Source organism: Bos mutus, chromosome 9 (assembly GCF_027580195.1).
Source record: "Bos mutus isolate GX-2022 chromosome 9, NWIPB_WYAK_1.1, whole genome shotgun sequence".
Taxonomy (NCBI): Eukaryota; Metazoa; Chordata; class Mammalia; order Artiodactyla; family Bovidae; genus Bos; species Bos mutus.
In genome coordinates, this window is record NC_091625.1 from 83,615,993 (window position 1) to 83,636,488 (window position 20,496).

The window sequence follows — 20,496 nt, forward strand, 5'->3', positions numbered from 1 at the left end:
TCTGTTCTGCCTCTAATGTTTTCTTTTCGTATGGGTCCATCTTCTGTGGAGTATCAGTACATCTCTGGGGTCTGGGCAGAGATGCAATCTCTAGTTCTAATTTCTAGTTTAGATTATGGTTGAGATAGTTTCTGATTTACTTTTTTATCACTTTTGAGCCATACTCACCTGGGATGGAGAAGGAAGAAATTTAGCACCTGGGGGAACTGGCCTATTTCAAAATTTGAGTTTAGTTAAGCACCAAATATATCCTGAAATAAGTTCCCTTATGCAACTATCTTATCAGGCGCCTCTTCTTTATTTCATGTATACTATAAACTTCATAATGCTACACATGAATTGACCTATCTCTACTATAAGGTTATGATCAGAATGATTTCTAGCCATCAAGCACCAAATGAAACAAGAAACCAGATTAAGGTAAAGAGCTCAAACTTGAGAGTCAGTGTGAACATCAAAGTCCAGCTTATTTCTATTTTGGTAATTTTTCTGAGTAGTTTATATAATACATTCCTGTATTTTTCCTGACTCTGTTTTGCAGGGAAGCATATGCTAAAATTTGCATGTGTCATCTCATTCTGAGACCCATGAAAACAGATTTCATGTCACATTTACAACATTTAAAATAACATGCATGCTTGAAGTTCTAACAGTAATTTAATTTTCCAAAAATGAAACTATTTCCCCCAGTAGCAGTATTAATTTTACCTTTTGAAACAATCCTATGAAAGTGAAGGCTTTTAATAGTAATAGTTATGTAATTGTTTTAGAACTATTCTGTGCACTTGAATAAGTCAGCCAGGTAAGAGGAATGGGTGTTATTTTCCTCCTTTTGTTAAGTGAGGACACCAAACCACTGTGAATTTGTGTGACTCTTAAGTAAATTCCATTTAGTTAGCTATTCTTTGCCTAGGCCTTAACTGGCATGAAATTTCTCTTCATAACATATGTCAAAAAATCTACATGCCTTAAATTTCTGGGTTTTATACCTTTGCTTGCAAAGCAGCACCATGGGTCTCTTTTACAGAAACCATATAATTGGTTTGAGGCTCAGATGAGGGAGTCTCGAGGAAATAAATATGTTTGAAGTCCATCAAGTTTTATGATTACTTCAAATAAAGCATCCCTAATTTTTCTCAGTGTTAAGGATGAAGTCAATAGTTTACATCTACTTCTTCATGAAATTCTGATTATTAAAGCCACTTATTTGTTTTCTTCCATTGCCCTGATTTTTCATTCTAACCAACATCCCCTCAGTTCCAGTGAGCATGAAAGCAAAACAACAGTGCTGTGAAATGAAAAAAGAAAAAAAAACCGAAAACCAGACCATAGCTACAGAGTCCAGATGTACAATGGCATCATGACAATTATCATTTAGATGGAAGGAATGAGGGGGAACAAAATGAAAAGAAGGGAGAAAACACTCTTTAAACCCGAATGTTTGTGAAGACGGAGAGACTTCTGTTGCACCCCAAATGGCTTTCTGAGTGTTTCATTCCACCATCTACCATTACTCAGCTCCATGTTTTCTAACTGCCTTCGTTACGGTTCTTCAGAAGTTTTCTTATGATTTTTGGTCATGAGTCATTTCTGAAAACTGTTCTTCTAACCATTTAATGGAAAGAGGGAACCTATGTAATCAAGATATCTTTTGCTGGTACTCAGGATTATGCATTTTGACAGCTCTCTCAGTGATTCTGTGAGAGACAGATATGGGCATCTGTCCAAGAGAGCAGTGACTAATCCTTAGTACACATTGCTTCACTGCTGGGATAAAGTGAAGTTAGCTTACCATGTATACAGTCCCCGGCTATTGTGCTTATTCTGATTACCTTCTCACACCTGGAACTGCTTTCATTAAGAGTCGAGAATATTCCCAGCATTATTAAGAATTTAGAAATTAATTTCATTGGAATCACACTTTTGAGAGAAAAATCACCTTGGTCTAAATTGGGCTGGTTGTCTAGGAAGCACTGCTTTCAGCACTTAATGCATTGCTCAACTATTGGCTATCTTTTATTTATCACATGTTATTAGATTCTGACAATAAGAAATAATACTTCTGATTAGTAATTCTAATATGCAGCTTTCTTTGTACAATTGGTAGCTCCTCAAAAGGGCATCACACAGCTGAGCTGACCCACAGAGGGTATTTGAGGTTAAATTTCCATGGAAAGCAACCATTTATTTACTCATTTTTCTCACTTACTGTGCTGTTACTTCTCTTGTAACTCTCTATGAGATTGTACTTTTAAAATACAACAATAATCTCAGGGCCTGTTTTTACCTTTTTATTGCTGCTTTATGATTGCCTGGTTTGTCTCCAAAGTTGCAAAAACCACAAACAATCTAATATTTTCTACAGCAACAAAAATCTAGCAGAGTTTTGCCAACTGAAGCAAGGGGCTGAAAACTCTAGGGAACACATCACCCAATGAGTGTATTGCCATTTTGGATGTGTAATCCCTACGTTTATGGTGCACTGTGGGTGTTCAGCAGTCTGCATATGTGGCTATAAACACAGAACAGATGCTGTAATGAAGAGCTTCCAACTGATCTATCTTTTTCGATATTATTCTGAGGAGTGGCAAGTCCGACTATATTCATACCAGGCTGTTTCTGAGATAGAGGGAATGGCTGATGTTGTGTGTCTGTTTTTGCAAAGTTTACTTCAATTTGTTGTTTTGTTCACAGCCATATATCTGATATAATCAAAGGTTTGGGCACTTGCCTTTATGTTTTCTGAAATAAAATTTAGGAGGAGTTTAATCAATACATTGGGTGTTTGGATTACTTGAGTTGCTTATAGTTAGAAGTCCTACTAGGCATAATCCTGTCCTGGAAGAGCAATTGAATAACATAATTATCTTTGACCAGGTTAATATCTTAAGCTGTTAATGTATTTGAATGGGAACATATTCAGGCCCTAACTTAATATAAAGATATTGGTAAAATTCTCTTTCTTGGCAGGAGAGGAAGCATAGAAATCCATAGATATGAGTAATTAAGTTATTTAGGTCTGAGTTACTTGTCACTTCCTTTTAAAGCAAAATGAATTAGCATTATGCAACTAAAAGCTTAAAACATTATGTAAATGACATGCTTTCTTTAAAAAAAAATAATTATATCAATGGCTAAATGTCAAACTAACATTTCTAGTCATTTTTTGAATAAATAACCTCAATGAGTGCCAAATAGTTTGAGGGCACATGGAGCTGAAATGTGACAACACACTCCTGTGACTTTTTTGGGGTGCGTAATTGCAAGCAAAACGAAAAACAATGATAATCACCAGAAAAATGCATTAGATTGATGCAAGGAGGTAATTTTAAAACATAGGCTTCTAAGTAAATAGTGTATTAATATGTTCCTGTGGTTATTTCTTAAACATCTGTATATATGCTTTTAATGAGGGCAAAAGCTCTAAGTAAAATACAAGTGGAATGATGCTCTGAGGACATCTTTCTCTTGATCTCCTAGAAACATATTGTTTTGTCCATAAGAAAAGGTAAAGAAGTCTGCAGCATTAGTGTGTATGCTTTAATCTTTCCTCCTTTACTATGAAAGCAACTACGGCTGTTAGCCAGAAGACACCAAAATCAAACAGAGATAACATGTTCTCTTTCATAAAAAGAACTCATTCACTCTTTTAGCTTGTAAATGAGAAAAGCTGTCATTTAAAAATTATTTTTCCTTAATCATATAATAAATGGCTTTAAAAGTCATTGTGATTCTTCACTTGGTTTTATAGAAGATTTTATTGAAGTACTTATCATAGAATTTTACTACTTGAGAGCAACATTTATGGTGGATATACTGTTTGTTATCCACTTATTTAATCAACAAGTGTGTCAACAGTAACATATGCTTCATAAAAGCACTTAGGTACTTGGTATGGTGCTAGTTCATATTTAGGATAAAAAAAGATTTAAGAGACGGGCACAGACTGCACCAGTCTTGTAATATAGTAAAGGAAACACTAAAAAATACAACTAAATATGCTGGGTTAGGTGCCATAATAGAGGACCAATATAGTAGTTTGTGTGTTCAGGGAAGAAAGAGATTCAGCCCAGTTAAATGGAGTGGAGTCTATGGAAAGATGAGGAAAGACTTCTTGATAAAAGTATAAAAGTGGTATTTGAACTTAACCATAAAGGATGCTTTTCAACAAGAGAAAATGTGCTATGGTGAGACCATTTCACACGCAGAAAATAATATAAGCAAAGAATTCAGAAATGTTAGTGTACTTTTGGTTTGAAATATGGGATCTGTTGAGTAAAGTACATGGAGAGGTGTAGTGTGGGAAAATTTGTAAATACAGAAAGAGGTCAGATTACAGATAGTGATCAATGTTCTAAGAAGAAATTTGGATATTTTTTATGGAGACCACAAGATGCATTAATGACTTTTGTGAAATTTTATGATCATGTGTGAGCTTTATAGGAATAGATCGACTGTAGACAGACTAGTTAATAGAGTGCTACAATAATCCAGAGGACAGGTTAAAAATAAAAGGTTTAAATGAGAGCAAAGAAAGAAAAGTCAAAACCAAGGCATACATATGAAGAAGTTTTCTGAGCTTAAGTTATTAGAACTGAAATAATGATTTGGGGAGAGGAAGAAAGGCATGAACAATGAAATTATTGTTTGAACTCTCATAATTTCTGCTACAACTACCATGTAGCAGTTGGTAGTAGAAAAATACAACTACCATGAAAACTGATAGGGAATACAGGAATAGGACTGGGGAAGTGTTGCTAAGTTGGGTTTCAGACTTAACCAATCAAAAATCCTGTAACAGTAATTCAAACAGAGGCATCCATAAGGTTATTTAACAATTTAAGTCAGGAGCTTAAGACACAGGTCTGAGCCAGAGCTCTAGATTTGAGGATTAATTGTCAATGTCAGTGGCCAAAAGAGTGATTGTGATATGAGAATAGAAGAAAGTCAGAGGAAGAACATTAAGAAACACTTACATTTAAGAGAGAAGATAAATAATAAAAAACTGAAAGCAATAAACAACACATAATAAAAAGAGGTGGGGGAACAGAGAAATTTTGCATTATCAAGGAAACCAAGCAAGAGACTATTTTAATCCACTCTGTTGCCATAGGAAAATCCCACAGACTGGAGGCTTAAAAGACAGACATCTATCATTTCACAGTTCTGGAGGCTGAGAGTCCAAGATCAGGGTTTCATTATGGCTGAGTTCTGGTAAGACCTCTCCCATTCGGGCTGCAGACAGCTGCCATCTAACCCTAATCATCTCCCAAAGTCTCCACCTCCTAATACCATCATGTTGGGGGGTTAAGATGTCAACACATGAACTTAGGGTAAGCACAACCATTCAGTCCATAACAGACTGTTTCAGGATGATAGAACTTGGGATCTCCATGGATGGAGACACCATGGTTATCCTTGAGTGATTTCAGTTGTGTGATGTGAGTAGAATTTTTATTGCAGTAAATTGAGGAGCTCATCATTAAAGGAGTTAAGAAGTTTAGACAGTATCCAAGGAGGCCAGGGAAGAGGGAGGTATGGTATAATACAGGAGAAATGTAAGCTCACTTATAGTATATGAGAAAGAAACTGACAGACGAGGAAAAATAAAAATATAGAGATCCTACAGTTTATGCTGGGCTGTCTGACCCAGACTGTGCCCTTGCTATAGAGCTATTTGACATCAATTGACAAGTGTCATAATGAAGCACCAGCTCTGAAGAGTATGTTAATTGTGGTTGATGCCAGTTCTCATTCAGTTACATGCGTGTTGCCTGACATTAGAAAAGAAGAATCAAGCTGGGAAATTAGAGAAAGTTTAAATAAAATCTGAAAATACAAACCTTTATTACTGATCTTATCAGGTCTCCTGGGATACAAACATTGTAAGAGTTGAGATGGGACAAATGTGGAAAGGCTGAAAAGAAAGGTGTGCTGTCCTGGCCTTGTGAGTGGAGCTGGAGGAGTAACAGCTCCTAAGTTCAAGTTGCTTGTGGAAGAAAGAAGAGTGCTGTGTATTAAGAGTCAGACTCAGATGAGAATGAAAGAGTTCCCTTCATTCAGCTCTGATTAGAAGGGGCTAGAAATCTAATCCCTTGGCTCTCTTCCTGACAGCCAGTCATGGTGCCTGAGCCTGCCAGGGAGAGGATTCGTTTGGGGTAAAGCCTTATGCTCCCAGGAAAAAAACAAGCTGAAATGCCTTTACTCTCTGAAGCAAGTAACACTATGACCTAAAAGCACATCAGTCATAATTTAAGATGAAAATAAGTTAGTGAGTAAGTTGTGTGTTGAGGAGTGGCCATGGTGAGAGACCATCTTTAGAGACCATGGGCTTAAGTGCAGGGGGAGGGATGAGGACATGATCATGTGTGGGATGGGTACAACTTGTTCCCAGCAGGTGCAGCAAATCTGCAGTCAGCATTGTTTACTTTCCCCCCTCTTCTGAATAATATACTCATTTTGCAAATAACCCAGAAATAGCTACTTTCAATACTCATATTTTATGTTTTCAAATTCTATGTTGAGACCATGGGGCACAGATTCTGCTACAGCTTCAAAGAGAACATATTCCTTTTGAATATAGGCTGACTTTTATATTTCTTTCAAATTCAAATGAACTTGCCTGATATACATATTCAAGTTCTCAAACTTAATATTTTATTCTCCTATGTTTATAATGTGTAATTTCTGAACTGAATTCCAAAGCATTCCAGATGGTATCTATAATGACCCAAAGTAGGAACATGGAACATTGTTGTGTAAGTAAAAAAACTAAGACTTGGGAAGTTCAATGCCAGTTTTGTGAGAGGAATAAATTAGACTAAAATCATTTTACCACTTTAATTAAAATATGATTTTAATCACTTTTATGTTTGTTATCTCAAAAATGCATTCATTCACACCTGCATTCAATAAAATAAATGAGGCATGGGGTTTGCCCTCAAGAAGTTCACAGTTTAATGATATAAAACCCCATTACAATAAAATCCAGTGAGTGAAATAATAGGAAAAGGTACAATGTGGTGATTTAGGTGGGTGTGTAAATTTAGAGTCAGAAGGTTACTGAGTCTGGGCTTCTTATTTTTGCAAGGTCCCACTCTATGTAACAGATAATTTTTATTCTTGGTCCCAGTCTATGTAACAGCCACCTATTAAATGAGAAAAGCTATCAGAGGAGACACTGGAGGCCTACAGGCTAAACATGATCACTGATGTTCTTAGATCATAAGAAAAAATCTTATAGGCTCATTAATTAGAACTCTTTGACTTCAAGTTACAGAAGCCAAACTAAGCTGGCCTAAGCAAATTTATTTTCCCTTTGTATAAATAAATGGAAAAATCTATACAGAGTATAGTGCAGTGCTTAACACACAATAAAACCTCAATAACTGTTAGCTAGTGACACTAAAGTTATGAAAATGGGGGAGGAGGTATGAAAGTTTGTATGCTAACATAAAACTCTGCACTACCCCTCCACGTGAAGAGAGATCTGAAAGTTGGGTGTGTGCATCATTACTGTCATTTTATAATATCCACACTGGACAGGATGGAGGAGCTGTGTGTCTGCTGAGAGTCCAGGCGTGCGGGTGTTACTCAGTGTGCGAGGTGTGCAAGGAAGGACACCCTGTTTGACATGACTTGGCACCCTGTCCATGCTTGGCCACAGCTAAAGAGAGATGAGATCATTTGCATCCCATCTGTTAGCCTCAGTGTCAGTGTAAAGTGTTACCTACTCAAAGGGGAGGCAAGCCATGTGAGCAACATGTTTGTAAAGCTAGTTCAGGAGCAGAAATATTAGCAGCCTGCACAATGAAGAAACTGAGAAGAAAGGACCAGAGGATTTGGAAGTTTCATGTCAAGAACAGTGCCAATAGGCTCATTAGTTAGAGCTCTTTTGAAGCTAGTTATAAAAGCCAAATTAAGCTAGTCTAAGCAAAAGGGGGTGGGGTATTTAATAGAAAGAATATAAGGAATAATTTCTGATATCTTACGGTAACAAAATTTGGAATGCTTCTGGGCCACAAAATGGACTGGTCTTCTGCAGACAAAGGTTTCAGCGCTCTGTGTAATCTCCTGGCTCCCTCCATGCCTCCTTCTTCTCCTCATACATCTGCTTTCTCCATTTCTGGGCCCTCTCAATCAGTCCAAGGACAACCATCCCAGTGATCCCGAGTTTACATGTTGTTATAGGTCCAGTTACTGAAGATACTGCTTCAATTCCCTCGACCCACATGCCTCTACATAAAACAGGCAGAAACTGATTGCTTCAGCCTGACTCAGATGTCTATCCCAGGTCAAGGACATGATGGACACAGAGTATAAAACCATCTCCCAGGGGCCCATCACTCCTGGGAGGCAGTTCTCAGAAAAGCGGTATAATTATGACATGAGCAGAAGCTCTACAAGTATCTCCACAAGAGTAATTCCATCTCCATCCCACCACCCTCCCCCTTTCTTCTTTGGCATCTGAATAAGTCACTTATAAGCACCAGCATTTTATATTTAGAAAGTTTGATGGAAAGAAACTCTAAAACTTGCAGGTGGTAACCAGTCAGCCAAATAATCACCTATCTGTGCAATATGTGAGTGACTATTACACACTCCAGCAGATATGCTAATAGAGGGGCGAGAAAATGCATCACTCTGCTATAGCGTTTGCTTTGAAGGTAGGAGGTGTAGCATCAGACAAATGTAAAAACCAGGCCTTGTCTTTGCTACCTTATAGAGGATCCTGGCTATAAAATACTCCTAAGATGCCTGAAGATGAACAGAGCATGTGTGTGCTAAAGTTGCTTCAGTTGTGTTTGACTCTTTGTGACCCTATGGACTGTAGCCTGCCAGGCACCTCTGTCCATGGGATTCTCCAGGCAAGAATATTGAAATGCTGGAATCAGAGGCTCTTCCTGACCCAGGAATTGAACCCACATCTCCTGCATCTCCTGCATTGCAGGCAGATTCTTTACCCACTCAACCACCCGGGAAGCCCCAAGATGAACAGAGAGGAAGGGAAAAGCTGTTTTTTAAAAAAGGAATCATGGATCATTAGGATATTGTGCTCTGAATGAATTAAAATACATCATAAATTACAGGCCAATGATAAAGTATTACTTATTATTAACATTATTAATAGAATAGTGAAAGAAAATCAGCAAATATTTAATCCAGTTAACCGAAAAAAGTGTCTATAATTTGATTTTATCTCAGAGGGGTAAGGGAAATCTACTATAACTGAAGGCAACTTAATAACACCCTCTATGCAGATTATCTTCAAGATAAATGAGAAGTCTGCTGCTAACAAAATTAGGTCAAGTCCCTAGTGATGCTGCTAAAGATATTGAAAAACAACTGCTTAAGAGAAATCAATAATGATACAAAATACTTTCCTGTCTCTGATTTCTCAGTTGTAAAAATATATACTGTGAGCTTGCCCTTAGTAAATGCTCTCAGACACTGTGGGAATTAATGTCATTTTCCACTTGATTAAACTTCACACTGCTTGTTATTTGGCTTAGGTGGGTGTGGGATGGGGGAGTAGGAAAAGTGTTAACAAAGGAAAAAAATGAAGACTTAACATGATCAACGTAGGATAAAAGAAGTTATGATAATGGGGCAGCAAGGGGAGAGGAGAGGGAGCAGGAGGGATGGTTATAGATCCATCCCCGGGCAGCTTAGGGACTTTAGCCAGTGATTCTGTCAGTGTCTTATTGAAAGAGATAGAACTGCAAGCCATTTTAGTAAGATTTTATTTAGCTCCAACTGTTTAAAGTCAAAAGTTATTACAGGGCCGATCCTAGTATAAAATTACTCTTGCTCTGATGGTTAGAATGGGCTCAAGGCCTGGCACACATTAGGAAGCAAAGCTCTAATGACTCACTCACACACCTAATGTGTGCCGGCCACTGAGACAAGACACATGGCAGGGAGTGCCATGGTGAACAAAACAGGTCCAGCCCCTGTCTCTGTGGAAAGTTGGATCCTGGCCAGGAGACCAGACGTTAAACACATAATTACAGGTGTAGTGAGTGTTTGTCAGGATAAAAACAAGGTGTTACAAGAGTGTTATTAAAAGGATCTAACCAGTCCTGATGTGTAGAATCTGGACATGCTCCCAGGATGAAGGATTATTTAGGTTAGGACTTCTGAAGGAGAAAGGGGGTTAGTTAGGACAGATGAACATCATGGCGTCTGGTCCCATCACTTCATGGGAAATAGATGGGGAAACAGTGGAAACAGTGTGAGACTTTATTTTTTGGGGCTCCAAAATCACTGCAGATGGTGATTGCAGCCATGAAATTAAAAGACGCTTACTCCTTGGAAGAAAAGTTATGACCAACCTAGATAGCATATTGAAAAGCAGAGACATTACTTTGCCAACAAAGGTCCGTCTAGTCAAGGCTATGGTTTTTCCTGTGGTCATGTATGGATGTGAGAGTTGGAATGTGAAGAAAGTTGAGCGCTGAAGAATTGATGCTTTTAAACTGTGGTGTTGGAGAAGACTCTTGAGAGTCCCTTGGATTGCAAGGAGATCCAACCAGTCCATTCTGAAGGAGATCAGTCCTGGGTGTTCATTGGAAGGAATGATGCTAAAGCTGAAACTCCAGTACTTTGGCCACCTCATGCGAAGAGTTGACTCATTGGAAAAGACTCTGATGCTGGGAGGGATTGGGGCAGGAGGAGAAGGGGACGACAGAGAATGAGATGGCTGGATGGCATCACTGACTCGTTGGACGTGAGTCTGAGTGAACTCTGGGAGTTGGTGATGGACAGGGAGGCCTGGCGTGCTGCGATTCATGGGGTCGCAAAGAGTCGGACACGACTGAGCGACTGAACTGAACTGAACTGAGGACAGGAAGGGAGTTAGTGCAGCAGACAAGTCAAAGAATCAGAGTGTAAAGGCTCTGAGCTAAAAGACCAAAAAAACAAAAGCCACTGATGGCTGAAGGAAGTCAAAAAATTCCAGGATGCCAGAGATGAGAATACAGGGAAGTATGATAAGGAGACGAGAAGAGTCAGCTCAGACCAGATCAGGCAGGGTCTCCATAAGGACCTCAAAAGTGTGGTTCTCGTCTTCTGAGCAATGGAAGGCCACCCCAGTCACCAAGCAGGGGGCGCTGTCATTAGTGAGAACTGTGCTCTACAGCTGGCAATTCATGCTCAGTGTGGAGGACACAGGAGAGCAAGGTGCAGGTTCGGATGCTCTGGGAGGAGGCTGGTAGGAAATTATAGTGACCTGACCTAGGGTTTTGACAGTTGTGGGTAAAGAGAGTGAACACAGCGAATTGCTTAAGAGGTAAAAATAGAAGGGAAGATTGTTCACAGAAATTCAGAGTAGGTGGAGATGTGCAGTCACTTCAGGGTAGTTTAGCTCCAAAGCCCATAATACATGAACAGTTACCAGATTAAATGTGTTATCACACCCAAGATGTGGTTGTTGTGTAAGAGAGGGAGACTGATAAGACCCAAAAGCAGAGAAAAGCAGTTACTCAAACAAGCATTGGAAATGGCCATAGAGCTCTCTGATGCAGAGACGAGGGAAGGAGATGGTGACCCATGGGCTCTGAAAACTTAGGTCCAAATGACAAGATGATTCCCAGGACTAAAAGGATGAAGCAAACTATATTGGCTTAATGCCATCAAATGTTTTAATACTGAAACTTGCAACTCTCCACCCCTTCTTCTGATTCCCTGAGAGCAAGTAACTATTAATTTTTGTATTTTCCTACTTATATGCAGTTTTTTATTCATAGTCCTATACATAATTTCCCACAATTTCCTGAAAATGCAATTGAAATTCTGTAACTAAAAATCAGTCGATACAGAGCATTGCCATCACCCTGGAAATCTTGCTCATGTTCCTTTCTAATCTGTCCCACTATCTAGTCATTGCTATTTAGTCACTAAGGTGCATTCGACTCTGACTCTTTTCTGACTCCATGGACTGTAGCCTGCCAGGCTCATCTGTCCATGGGATTTCTCTGGCAAGAATACCGGATTGGGTTGCCATTTCCTTCTCCAGGGGATCTTCCCGACCCAGGGATTGAACACTCGTCTCCTGAATCGCAGGCGAATTCTTTACCATTGAGCCACCAGGGAAGACCTCCACTATCTAGAAAAGTGAAAGTGTTAGTCCCTCATTCATGTCTAACTCTGTGACCCCATGAACTGTAACCCGCCAGACTAGGGACAACCTCTATTCTGATTTTCATCCCCATAGATTAGTCTTGCCTGTTCTTATTCCATAAATGTGAAATTGTGTACTTTTTTCCTACTGTAGCTGTGTATTTTATTTTCTTTTTATTGGAGTATACTTGCTTTGCAATGTTGTGTTAGTTTCTGCTGTACAATTAAGTGAATCAGCTATATGTATACATATATCCCCTCCCTCTTGAGCCTGCCTCCTCTACTTCCATCCCACCCCTCTAGGTCATCACAGAGCACCAAGCTGATCTCCCTGTGCTATACAGCAGCTTCCCACTAGCTATCTGTTTTACACATGGTAGTGTATATATGTCAATCCTTCTTTCCCAGTTTGTCCCAACCTCACATGACTTTCTGTCCAAAGGCAACTTTTAGAGATTCTCTTTAATATCTTCAAGTGTTTCTGAAACTTATTCATTACCTCTTACTTAAGAACCTCTGCTTGCACTCTGAACCTGTTCTTTGAATCTGTTCTTCTGTATCAAGAATCATTGAATGTTCCAATGGAAAAAAATAACTTGAAGATTGTCTCCTTACCTCTCTGAAGTTCTCTTTTTTCTGACTTATTAGTCTCTTGGATTCTGGTTGCCATGAGAGCTTCTCAATGTCTTTAAATGGTTTTTCAAAATATTTTACCTGCTTTCTGGTAGTTGTTTTCAGTGGGGGAGCTAGTTTATCCCAAGGAATTACATCTTACCTGGAAACAGAAGTCCTCTTATACCAATTTTAATATTTCCCCTTCATCTTTCTCAAGTTATGAGGTTTATCATAATCTTTATGTTATGATACTGCCAAGATTTCTTTTAAGGCTATGATGACAACTTCTAATACTGTAAAAGAAATTACATGATATTTGTCTATCAGTCTATGATAGTCTATTGTCTATTTGTCTATGATAATTGTCTATCAGTTTCTTTTCAGGTTTGCTGGGTGGTGGCATGATGATATTAACACCTCTGCTTAAACAGATATGATAATGAAAACCATATCTAATATTAATGCTGTAGTCAAGGATATTAAAAACTTCACAAAGTTAAGTCAACTAAGTTCTTTTTCATTATCATTAATTTTGAGCTTCTTACCAAAGTAATAATCTTGTCTTCTGTCTTGTTTCAAAACATCCTGAGGTGACAATTTTAGTTTTAGGCAAGTTGTTTTCATCATCTCTTTCCTTCACTCCCTGTGATAAATCAGAGCAAAATAATACAAAGACTCACTTTGTCAGTTTGGCACCTAAAGGTTATCTGGAAATACACCAGGGTTTTCTTTTTTCCTTCTATGTACTTTAAGTTGTAATTTTTTTTCTAATTTTGAGCTTTTACTTTTTCATTAATAAAGATGCCTAAATGTGAAAATAAGTATTGAGAATATATATAAAATAAAGCAGTTTATGTACAGTATAAAGACTAAATTTACCAGAATTTTGAATTAAGAAAGACTTCAGGACCTACAAAATATTAGTATGAATTTCCAAATTCCGTAATTTGTTTTTAATTATTATTTATTTATTTTGGCCACATGACTTGTGGGATCTTAGTTCCCAACCAGGGACTGAACCCAGGCCCTCAGCACTGAGAGTGCAGGGTCCCAACCACTGGACCGCCAGGGAATTCTCTCAAATTTCTGTGATTTCTACTTAGTAGCTCCTCATATATTTGAATATAAATTTAGGATTTTTACCTTAACTTTTTTCAGCAAAAGAAAATATATTCAAAATTCCCATATAATACCTTAGTTCATTGGGATAAAGCCAAAAGAAGAGGGAATTTTACTTCTGAATTATGTATTATAAATTTCTTTTTGTACTAACAGTTATAGCTTATTTTACATATTTTAAAAAGTGATAAAAATTAATTGAGAATTTGGAAAATACAGAAAAACACAAGACAGCTAATAAAAATTACCTGCAATTCTACCCATACACAGAGAAAAACTATCATTAACATTTTTATATATAGTTTAGTTTTTGCACACACACACACACGTTATTTTTATTAATTTTTTAATGTAAATTTTGCTGGAGATTTTATGACAGTTGATATTAAGCATGAGAATTAATTTAGGAATTATTACCAAAAACAATACATGCTTTTGATATTCCTGCAATTACCAAAGTGATAAAGGAGCTCGAGATTATTTCTGTATTATTTTCATATAAGGAATGTTTCATCCTGTTTTGTTTATTCAACCATTCATTCAATACTTACTGCAAATAGATGATCACATGTCTCTCTATGCCCAGGAAAGTCCCAGTTTATGCTTTTTTTAATGATAATTTTTAAAAGCACTGCCTTCATTCTTAAAAGTAATCAGTTTGAATGAAAAATTACATGGTTTTCTTTTATTTCCAAAAATTAGACAGATAAAAGGGGATTAAAGCAGTATGCGATGGTAAATCAATCGTGGATCCTGCCCTCAGAAACTATGACCTGTTTACTGTTAGAGATAAGAAGTAAAATCAATAAGTTACATAATAAGTGAAAAAGATCACAGGAGAGATGCAAGATACAATACAGATTGCAGTCTAATCAAGATCTTGTTAAACATTTTAGAATTCTAGGGGAAATTTGTGAAGATGCTCAGTTAAAAATCGTGAAGGGATATACCCTATGATAGACTGATTCCTATACAAACTGCAAAGCAACTTTGCTCAGCTCAGTTCCTGATTGGATTAGGTTGATTTGTCCCACCCTACTTGGGCTTCCCGGGTGGTGCTAGTGGTAAAGAACCGGCCTGCCAATGCAGGGGACATAACAGATGTGGGTTCGATCCCTGTGTCAGAAAAATCCCTTAGAGGAGGACATTGTGATCCACTTCAGTATTCTTGCCTGGAGAATCCCACGGACCAGAGGAACCTGGCAGGCTAAGCCCATGGGATCGCAAAGAGCTGGACATGACTGAAGTGACTTTGCAAACACACATGTCCCACTCTACTTAGAAAAAAAAAATGGTGAAGCAACTCTGGTAGAGATAACTCAGAACCTTTAGAACATCTATAGAATCTTTATATATTTATTGTTGGGGTCCTTGAATGGACTGGGACCTGGCAGTCCAGAGTCAATGATAAGAAAGTGAAAGAGAGAGCTGGAGGGAGGGAGAGAGAGAGAGACAGAAAGAAAGAAAGACACGGGGACCCAAGCTCTGATGGAGCAAAGGTGTTTTAATGATTTCTCTGTGAGTATATAAAGGCTGTGGTACAAGAAATTTCTTTTGACAATGATAAAGATCAGAAAACCAAATGTACAGCAACTGTTACCAAGGAAACAAGGGATTAATAATGGTCACAAGGTCAGGAGACAATCCATATCTCAAGAAAGGGGATGGAGACTAAGCAGTTTTGTTGTAAAGAGAATGTTTACTAAAGGAGATTCAAGCCTGTCTCACAAAATGACCTCAGTTCCTGGGAGCAGCACTGTTACTTAAAAAGAAACAAAGGACTTGTGAGAAACAGCACATAGGAATCCTCCTGTTAAACATTCCCTGACATTTAGAACATCTATAGAATCTTATTTTATATATTTATAATGTCTTATCTTATAAAATATGTTTAGGTATGGAAAAGTGAGAGCCATATAACAACACCAAAAATACCACAAAGGACACAGACAATAGAAACAGACCCACAGGTGAAACACTGATCCCTGTTAGAGGTGTTAGAAAACGAAATCATTACTCTGAGCGTTGATAAATAAGACTCATCCATATAACTTGTTTTCTGTTTGAACTTTATCTCAGAGGAATTAAGTAACTGATAAGTTTTTTTTTCTTTTACAAATAAATCTAACAGCTACCAAAGGTATCAGTCACTCAGTTCAGTCGCTCAGTCGTGTCCGACTCTTTGCAACCCCATGAATTGCAGCACGCCAGGCCTCCCTGTCCATCACCAACTCCTGGAGTTCACCCAAACTCATGTCCATTGAGTCGGTGATGCCATCCAGCCATCTCCTCTGTCATCCCCTTCTCCTCCTGGCCCCAATCCCTCCCAGCGTCAGAGTCTTTTCCAATGAGTCAAATCTTCACATGAGGTGGCCAAAGTATTGGAGTTTCAGCTTTAGCATCACTCCTTCCAAAGAACACCCAGGACTGATCACCTTTAGAATGGACTGGTTGGATCTCCTTGCAGTCCAAGGGACTCTCAAGAGTCATAAAATGATAATGCATTATCTTATTGTTTTGTAAAAAAGTAATTGATCTATATAATGTCACCAATGACTATTAAAACAATTATATGAAAGACTGATGGGGAGTTTTATAATCTATACGTCAAGCTGACAGCCTTAAATCCACTGATCAGTCTTAATGTGATTACTAGAAGACCCAATTTATATTCTTCCCCATATGGTATAACAGAGAGAAAACACCACCTCTAATGAACTACTGTCTCCATACAATTGATCATGAAATGGATCAAGAATTCAGATCTAACTATAATTCCTAGGAAATACAGGTAACAGAGAAACATGTTAAATGACACATAGAGACACAATCCATAAAATTCATAATCTGGATGCTTCTTCAACAAATAGATAGGAAGCAAAAAGGAAGAGGGGACATCCATAGATTAAAAAAGACATAAGACTCACTGACAAAGTATGATACATAAATATTATTTCTATGGTGATTTGAGAATCAAAAGTAAAATAAAAATATAGAGATGAGACTTCCCTGGTGATCCAGTGGTTAAGATTTCATCTTCCAATGCAGGGAATGTGGGTTCAATTCCTGATCCAGGAGCCAGAGCCAAGAGCCAAGATCCCATATGCCCCTTGGCCAAAAAATCCCAAGCCATAACAGAAGCAATATTGTAACAAATTCAATAAAGACTTCAAAAATATAGAGACAATCAGGAAATTTCCTGATCCAGGGAACCTAGGGATTAAACCTGAGTCTCCTGCATCTCCCATATTGGCAGGAGGATTCTTTACCAATGAGCCACCTGGAAAACCTAATATCAAATATTAAAAATCACTATTAATGTACTTTCATGGTGTTGTGTCCGACTCTTGCAATCCCATGGACCGTAGCCTGCCAGGCTCCTCTGCCCATGGGATTCTCCAGGCAAGAATACTGGGGTGTGTTGCCATTTCCTTCTCCAATTAATGTACTTTGGGAAATATTTTTCCTTTTATTATAAAATTGTGTACCTGTATGGCAGGCGTATATACTAAATTCTTTATGGATGGAATGACTCTGTTTTAGATTTGTTTTAAAATAAATAGCAAGTATAGATGAAACAAAATTCACATACATATTGACTATTATTAAAGCTGGCTAATAGGAAGATGGGTTTCATTTTAGCATTTTTCCATGTTCATATATTTAAAACATTTTTCTTAATAAAGAGTCAATTTTAAAGATGTCTGGAAAACAAACTGAATTAGAATAACAGGGATTCTCATATAGCACTGTAAAATTTGCAAGCATTTTGCAGAGCAATTTGGCAGTATATAAGAAAGAATACTGTGCATTTGCAAAAATCCATCAACTCTACTTCTCAATCCACACCAAAGAAAAGCTTTCTCATATGTGTGCAAGGAGATATAACCAAGAATGTTTACTACAATATTGCTTAAAATAGCAGGATATAGGAAGCAACCTAAATGGCCATCAGTAGGAGAATTGATTATATTCTTGATAATGAAGTATTTATTCAATTTACTTTAAGTTAATGAACTAGAGCTATGTATATTAACATAATACTACACAAAAAAGTGCAGATTGCTGAATGGAAATATTGTGTGATGCTATGAATGTGAAATCTAATAACATGCTAAATCATATCACAATGGTAATAATATTTATTAATGCATAACTATACATGTTGAAAAGGTATTAGTATATGCTAAGTATGATATATACCAAATTTTCTCTTGAAAAGAAGAGGATTGGTGTTAAGAATAATACAGAGTGCTTCAAATTTAAACCTGATGTTTTCAAAAGAAAAGGAAGCCTAATAAGGCAGAATGTTAATATTTGACAAACCTATGATGGTAATTGAGTTGAATTTTATTAGCTCATTTTCTATAGTCTCTTATTAACTTAGAAATCTTTACAATTAAATATTCTAAAATAGAACAATATTTTATACTACATTATTGTGTTTATAGGAAAACCCTTACCATACTAAGTTAGATGTGCAGGTATTATAAGGAAGAGTAAAACATAACCAGTTACAATAGGTCTGTATATGCAGTCAGCTCTATTTTCCACTCTGATGCATGAACGCTGAGAAACACATATTTAAATTCAGATAATAGAAAAATGCCTTTGACTCTGGAAAGCAGTCAGAGGTACAAATTATCCCATTTATAACAAAAAAGATAGATATCTTCTACAAAAATGGTCTTGAGTGGTTGCTGTCAATCTTTATGATTACTTGGGACAGCTGCCACATTATTTCCATGCTGACCATCTGGAATTGTATAGACCATTTTATCTCTGCTAAACGACTCACCTCCAAACCTGTCATAGACATGCAGATTCAGACACAGACAGCTAGCTTGGCTCTGTACCTAGCTTTTACCCACTCCAGATACATCCATTCAATATTGCTCATGTTTTTTGGGGGGAAACAATTCTAGAGAGAAAACTATTTTGTACTAGAAGTTATTAAAATTCCTGAATAAGGCAAGTGGTTAAAATTTATGAGTAAAACAAAGTGAAGTTTGAGATACTCTGAATTAGTCTAACTTAAATACACACTGAGACTTAAAATATCCATCTTTTGTCTATATTTTGTTCCTGCAGTATTCTGGGCTTCCCAGGTGGTACTAGTGGTAAAGAATTTACCTACTCATGTAGGAGACATAAATGATGCAGGTTTGATCCCTGGGTCAGAAAGATCCCTTGGAGGAGGGGATGGCAACCCACTCCAGCATTTTTGCCTGGAGAATTACATGGACATTTCTAGTAATGTCTTAAGCAGGGATGGCATTTTGCTATTGGAAGCATTTTCACATGTACTGTATCAACAATCCTTCTTTATGGATGAAAAACTGAGTCTGAAAGAGGCAAATACACAGTTGGAGGGTATCTGGTCTCCTGAATCCTTGGCCTGAAATCTTATTGCTATATTATAATGAATAAGACTTGTCTGTAACAACTTCTTAAGCTGACGTAAAAAATAGTTCTTAGCATAGAAACCAATGTATGGGTGACTTGCTGTAAAGAAAATAACACATAAAAGCAAAGCATATGGGACTAAGTACACTCAAAGAGTGATGTTGTTGCTGTTGTTCAGTCCCTAAGTTGTATCTGACTCTTTGCAACCCTATGGACTGTAGCATACCAGGCTTCCCTGTCCTTCACTATCTCCCTGAGTTTGATCAGATTCATGTTCATTGAGTTGATGACGCCATCCAACCATCTCATCCTCTGTCATCCCCTTCTTCTCCTGCCCACAATCCCTCCCAGCATCAGGGTCTTTCCCAATGAGTCAGCTCTTCACATCAGATGGCCAAAGTACTGGAGCTCCAACTTCAGGATCAGTCCTTTCAGTGAGTACTCAGGGTTGATTTCCTTTAGGACTGACTGATTTGATCTCCTTGAAGTCCAAGGGACTCTCAAGAATCTTCACCAGAAAGATTATGTGGACGATGGTAACAGATGGGAGAAACTATGTGCACAACTAGAAGGGATTTTGAAGAAAGAAAGAGAAGAGGGGAGGAAAGGAAGGGAAGGAAGAAAAGAAGCATGGGAGGAGAAAGAAAAGAAAAAAAAATTCACTTCCAGAAGAAACTGAAGATGAATCTTTCTAACTAAACTTCTGGGGTTTCATTAAATCCACAATTTCTGCCAAAAGATTCAGCACAGATTTGGGACTTATATTTGACAAGCCCCCATATGCTGCATTTTCCCTCCAAGCTTTTACTCTGGCTTGCGGACTCTGGGCTTGGTTGAATATGTGGTTCTACAGTTGCTAAAAATACCCTGAAGTCCAGCTCCTTCACTCAGATTTTATTCAGTTGATAAAATGGCCACATTGGAATCAGACTTTTCAATTTTTGACTTGTAACCTTTAATAATCCACTTCTTACATAATAGCAACATCTGTATACATGGATCATTTACATTTCACTTCAACACAAAGTCAAAGTCAGAAACTAAAGAAATGGCACCATGAAGAAGAAGCTGTCATTTTTTTCAGGTATGTCAATCAATAGTAAAGATGGCTTTGGTACTGTTTGGAATTACTGCAAAGAGTTTAGCTGTCAATATGGTTGAAGCCCCCAAAGGAACCACGGAGCTATCTATAGCTGCAAGGGTAGTTTCAAGTCAGCTACAGTGGGGAGCTTCCTG

At 37.7% G+C, this 20,496-nt stretch overlaps 1 protein-coding gene across 2 annotated transcripts in view; it reads left to right on the top strand.

The window, feature by feature from the left end:
* GRM1 (glutamate metabotropic receptor 1) overlaps positions 1-20,496 on the top strand; it is a 416,270-nt gene that overhangs the window by 384,499 nt on the left and 11,275 nt on the right. The gene's annotated exons all lie outside the window — the stretch shown is intronic.